Source organism: Myotis brandtii, unplaced genomic scaffold (assembly GCF_000412655.1).
Source record: "Myotis brandtii unplaced genomic scaffold, ASM41265v1 scaffold247, whole genome shotgun sequence".
NCBI lineage: Eukaryota > Metazoa > Chordata > Mammalia > Chiroptera > Vespertilionidae > Myotis > Myotis brandtii.
The window spans coordinates 2,358,562-2,364,360 of record NW_005359352.1 but is presented as its reverse complement, the minus strand read 5'-3'; the positions used below and the strand labels follow the sequence as shown (position 1 = coordinate 2,364,360).

The window sequence follows — 5,799 nt, the reverse complement described above, 5'->3', positions numbered from 1 at the left end:
CAAAATACCAACTTCTGCGCATGGGCCACGAAGTTTCAATCGCACTGTACGTGCGCGCCCGCACGTGGTATTTTGTGGAAGAGCCACACTCAAGGGGCCACAGAGCCGCATATGGCTCGCGAGCCGCAGTTTGCCGACCATTGTTCTAGGATGAAAGGCCTGACCCGAGTTAGGCCTGGGCGTGGTCAGGCCCCTGGTCCCTCCTCCCGGCCTTAGCGGTTCTCTCTCTCTCTCTCTCTCTCTCTCTCTCTCTCTCGGGGTTTTCTGTGTAGACGTCTCTCTTGCGCTGCCTGGCGTGCGGAAGCTGGTCCTCGGGGAAGCCTGTGCCGTGGCAAATGCTCCGTGACAGAACCGGGAAGCCACCGGGACGCGCTGATGCACAGAGGGCTGAGCCGTGTCCCAGAGGCGTTGCCAGGGGAGCTCAGTGCTGGACTGGCCCCCCGCAGACCACCTGCCACAGAGTCACCCCGGGGACAGCAGGCCAATGTCGGTCTTCCCACCCACGGGTGAGTTCGGGGGGTCAGGTGGGCCTCTAGGGGTCAGGAACTCGCCCCCACTGCCCCCACGACCCTCCCCACCCCAGTGCTGAGGGCAGCAAGGCGCCCACACCGCCCACAGTGGGAGTCCCCGCCCTCTCACGGGCCACCTCTGGCCAGCAGAGCCTAGGTCACCTGCTGGGTCCCCAGGAAACTGGAGACTTGATTTCTTATTTCCCTCATGGAAAATGGGACTAACGGCCAGGAGTTCCTCCCAAATACAGGAAGGCCGCTCAGCAGGCATGAGCACCCCCAAAGGTCACAGAGGAGGCCCAGGCCTTGACTGCCAAGTGTCCCTCAGGCCCAGTGAGCGCACGGGAGACAGAACCCGGAGAAACTGCGCCCTCTGCTGGCTAGTCCTCCCGTCAGATGACCCGGCGGGAGCTCGAGTCTGTTTCAGAGTCTGACAGGCAGGACAGAGGCACCGCCCCATCAGTAACCGGCAGGAGCAGCACCCATGGCTGCTGCTGGTTCTCAACACGCAAGAGTCTATAAACCGCATGTCATCACGCTGGGCTGAATAATGGAGGTTAATTATCACAAAACCCCATCATTCCAAACTCCTTTGCAGAGAGGGTTTCATGGCTGAGAACGAAGGCTGGGTGAACTGCACTTCCCACCGCGGAGTTCTACCTCTGCCAAGTGCCCTGTCCTGTCCCCGAGGATGTGCACAGGTAAGGACATCACGTGGCAGAGACAGGCCCCAAGGACAGCCCACCTGGGGTCAAGGCCTGGCTCACACCTCCCTTCTCTTCCAGTACCTTTACCAGGAGGTGAGTCTGGAGGCAGAGGTGGAAGCAAGGAGAGGCCCGGAGGCCGGGGAAGCTCAGCGCACGTCCCGGCAGCCTGCTCCTGGGCCTGGGCCCTGCGGCTGCAGCACCAGCGGTCGGGGCAGCTCCTGGGACCCTTCCCACTGGCACGTGCTGTCCTCAGCACCGCTTCCCTGGGGACAGGGGCACCTGCAGCCCTCCGCGAGCGGGGGCCACTGAGGTGGGCGTCAGGCAGAGGTCACTGCTCTGGGAGAGCGGACGAGGCGCTGCGGGATGCGGGGAGCACGCTCAGCCAGAGCTGAGGGCAGAGCAGCCTCAGTGTTTGCTGCGTTCTCCCCGAGAACCCCGAGAGCGCAGTGGTTTCTGGAGAATGTTTAGGAGACCACGGGAACCTTCCCTCCAATCCTTTGTTAGGAAGAGGAGAAGCACCGGCGCATCCTCAAAAGCTGTACGTGCGGATAATTTATAAATAATAAGTTAATCTGAACTTCAGAGCAGGCTCGCATTATATCACATGGAACGTAAGAAATCCACAGGGCACACTTGTATTTGGATCTGACATCTCTCACGGGCACACAATGCCTAAAGTTGTTTTTATCTATTAAATTTGGTACAGTATTAAATTTTTATGATTCTTTCCTCCCAAAGCATCTGATTTTCTTCAAGTAAACAGACCAGCCTGGTTTCCCATCCATTAGGGGACACATCGCTGGAGGAGAAAAGCAGATTTATTTTGGAAAGTTGATTCTGGCACATCACCCGAGTCCCTGAGCACAGGCACTCTGAACCTGCACGTCCTTGTCCGTGAAGCAGGCGTGGAAGATGCCTGCACTCAAAGGACGACCAGAAACACCGACGGACAGCTGGCCAGCAGCCCGACCACCGCCCAGCACGTCAGCGCAACCAGGCCCGTCTGTGCGGGTCCAAGGGCCTCTCCCCTTCCACGCGCTCCTGTCTGAGACCAGGAAGGACACAGGCCTGTATCCTCCTTGGCCTCGTATTATCCACTCTCCAGTTAACCTGATTTTCAAAAACGGCTGATCAAGACCCGAGGGTGAGGGGAGGGTGTGCGGGGATACAGCCGATGACTGATTCCGCATCTTTTAGTAACTCCTCCCCACACACAGCTGACAGTCTGGATGAATGACCTGGGCCCTGGCTTTCTATGGGTTTTTAGCGGTCTCTGACAGTTTGGGGAATCTAGGTAAAGCTTGTCCGGTGCCAGCCCATCAAAGGTCAGGCCCTGTCCACAGTCAGGTGTCTGTTATAACTGAGATGATAAAGCAAGATTCTTTCTCGATTCTTCTTTCAACATCAAATGGAGAACTCGTGCAGGGACCCCAAGTCCTAAATTCTTCAGTGCCGCCATGTCACAGGGCAGCAACATGGCAACCCTGACAGTCAGCAGCCAAAGGCACGAGGCACTGAACGGGCCACCTCAACACACTTGCAGCAGCTTGGGGTTCTGGAAATGATCTGCTTTCCCATTTTAAAAAGGATTTACAGAAACTAATTACAAACCATGTGGGTTTGGGGGTGAACCACACACAAAGCCCATGAGGTTGAGGACCTGGATTTGGTCACATGCCATTCTCTTCCTTCCATTCACTTCGTTCAGCAGGACCGAGGCGTAGGACGGCCAGACGAGGGCCGACGCTTGCGTCTCCCCGTCACCATGTGTCACGTGTGTGAGCAGGCACGGCAGGAGTTTGGAGAAACACAGGGCTGCACAGTCACCCGACAGACACGGAGGCCCCAGCAGCCTCGGTGGAGAGGGTCACCAGTGTCTGCAGGTCGCCTCTAACAAGGGGCTGAGACGCGGCTTCTTCAGGGGTGGCCGTCCCCTCTGGCTGACAGGCAGCCGGGACTCTGAAGACAGTCTCCTGACCTCCTGAGTTCTCTCCAGGCGGCCCCCCAGCTCGGCCATCACCCCTCCGTAACATGAACTGAGGCCGCTCGTCCCCTCTCGTCTGCCCTGTGGTGTGGAGGGCGAGGGCTCAGGTGCTGGCCAGCAGGCATGAACTTTCACCCACATCCCAGCAACCACGTCTGAGCAATGTGGCAGACGGCACGGGATCAGGTGGCTGCGGCGTGGAATCGATTTTGCTGGAGAAGGAAAACCCCCATCAGGCCATGCTCCTACGGACCCACCCACCGCTCCCCACTGTCTGTCACTGGAGACACACACTGTGCTGTGATGCCGCCATCAGGCCCTCCTGGGAGAGGACCGACAGGCAAGCTGACCGCCACGTCCAAGCCGAGTGACAGGCGGTAAAAGGCCCAATTAAATGGTGCAGATGAGAGAGGCACCAGCCGAGCCCTGAGAGGCTTCCCCGGGGAGGTGGCATCTGGCTGAGCGGGAGGGGCCAGGGCCGGCATGGGCGCTGGGAGTGCGGGCAGCGGAAGAGCTTCCTGGTGGTTCAGCTCCGTCCGGTGCCCGGGGGAAGACAGTCCCTCATGGCGACGGCCGGTCGGCAGCAGCGGGCCACGCAGACCAGCTCTCTACAGTGGGCGGCATCTAAGCCTCCTGGGTGTGCCCTCTGACTAGGGTTGCCAGATGGGAAAACAAAAATGTTTTGAACAGCACCTGCTTACACTGGAAGCTATTCCTTGTGTATCTGGTTTCACGTTTAATGGGGCAGCCGGTGTTTTCTAGGGCAGCCCTTCTGATGCACACGCCCATCTCAGCTCTGCCAGGAAGTGGTAAGAAAGGCAATGACTCTATTACCTATCCACCCAGTTGGGGACCCGGCGACCCAGTGAGGCTGTGACCAGCCTGTAATTACAGAGAAGAGTAGCCCTTCCCCCCGTGCCCCCGCCCTGAGTCTCATACATGCTGTAGGGGGGAGAAGAGGTGACAACGAGGTGGGTGATAGACTGACCCCTGAAGGGAGCGAGAGACTGTGACAGGCAGAGATGGAGGAAGCACGGTTAAGGCAGAGATCAGCCAGGAGGGCAGCAGCAGAATTCCAGAAGCGTGTGGGGTATACATGGGACCCAGGACGGAGGGGTTAGGCAGCAGAGGAGGGTGAAGGACGCAGTGCCAGCATGCACGTTAGAGCATCTAACGTCACCACATCCCATAATGATCCTCCCAGGTTCACAGATACAACCAAGGCTCACGGAGGGTCTGGCATTGCTCAAAGCTGCAGAGATGATGAACGTCAGGGCCAGGACAAGACCCCATTGCTCCGGGCTTCGCCACGCAGCCACGGGGAGCAGTGCCAGCTCCCTAGACGCAGGGCAGAGAGCCTGGATCTATACTTTAGGAAAATTAGTTGTAGCCCTGGCTGGTGTGGCTCAGTGGATAGAGCGTCAGCCTGCGGACAGAAGGGTCCCAGGTTCGAGTCTGGTCAAAGGCACATGCCTGGGTTGCGGAATTGATCCCCAGTGGAGGACGTGCAGGAGGCAGCCAATCAATGATTTCCTCTCATCATTGATGTTTCTATCTCTCTTTCCCTCTCCCTTCCTCTCCAAAATCAATAAAGATATATTTAAAAAAAAAAAGAAAAAGAAAATTAGTTGTAGGAGTCAAATTCTAATCGTTGAGGTGAGAAATGGAGGCCCAGGCAGGAGCGTGGGCAGAAAAGAAAGGAGAAAATGGGCTCCCTGTGGGAGGGGTGGGGGGGCGAGCCTGACCCCCACCCTCACCCCGGGGTCTTAATCAGCCCCTCCCACGCCCGCCCCCCATAGTCACAGCAACAGCACGCTGTCCCCACACTGCGGGTCTGGGTCAATGACCAATCTGTCCTCTGCTTTGTCCCCGGAGCAGAGCGGGCCGGGCTGCCTGCCAGCCGGGGGACGCGCCAGCCGTATTTCACAGGCCCGCGGCTCCGTCAGCCCCTCATTGTTCTCATTTCCCAAGGACCCTGCGCCGGCATGATCTACAGCCTTCCTGACATTTCACCTTCCTCTGCTGAAAAATTCATCCCGGCCGAGTGTGGGAAGCTCCCTCCCGACGCGGGGGCAGGAGATTGATTCCGGTGCCGGTAATACCAGCTGCCACTCAGCCCCCTTCCACGGGGTCACAGGATGAGTTAAGCCAGCGCCAAGTCTAGGGAAGCCTTCTAGAATCTTAATTGAGAAACCATTTTGCCACATATTTTACCTTTATTCTCCATTTGCCTTTATTTATTTTTATTTTTTTATTTTTAAAGGCCCTCTTGCCTCCCTGAGATTTCATTTCCCAGCATGTTGCGAGGTTTTTCTCATTCCCAGAGCCCCTGTCCTCTTCAAAGACAGTCGCACAGTCTCAGGGCTGGTGAGTCCCAGGGCCAGTGTGAGGCGAGTGACACGGACAGCGCCCTCGGTCGTGCGGGGTGAGCTGCCACCTGCCCTCCACCTCCTCCGTCCCCAGGGACCTTCTGAGAACGCAGGTCTGAGGCCGAAGCCCCCTGCTCTGGGGCGTGGATGCCCTAAGGGACACAGACATGCCCTCCGCCCCATAGTCCTGCGTGGGGAGGACCCCGGGCCCAGCGTGGTCACGGCTGAAC

The 5,799-nt window shown here is 58.0% G+C and overlaps 2 long non-coding RNA genes across 3 annotated transcripts in view; one reads left to right on the top strand and one right to left on the bottom strand.

Moving 5' to 3' along the window:
• The window catches only part of LOC102249232, a 27,560-nt gene that overhangs the window by 5,226 nt on the left and 16,535 nt on the right, over positions 1-5,799 (bottom strand). Inside the window, exon 3 of one of the 2 annotated variants that reach the window (XR_001362317.1) lies at positions 3,394-3,412. The exons of the other annotated variant lie outside the window; for it this stretch is intronic. This is a non-coding gene — a long non-coding RNA (uncharacterized LOC102249232). Of the gene's footprint in view, positions 1-3,393; positions 3,413-5,799 lie in introns of those variants that run through there. 2 annotated transcript variants of the gene reach the window in all.
• Positions 136-2,335, top strand: LOC106726284. The gene is made up of 3 exons (XR_001362318.1): positions 136-506; positions 1,108-1,210; positions 1,295-2,335. It is a non-coding gene; the product is annotated as an uncharacterized LOC106726284 (long non-coding RNA).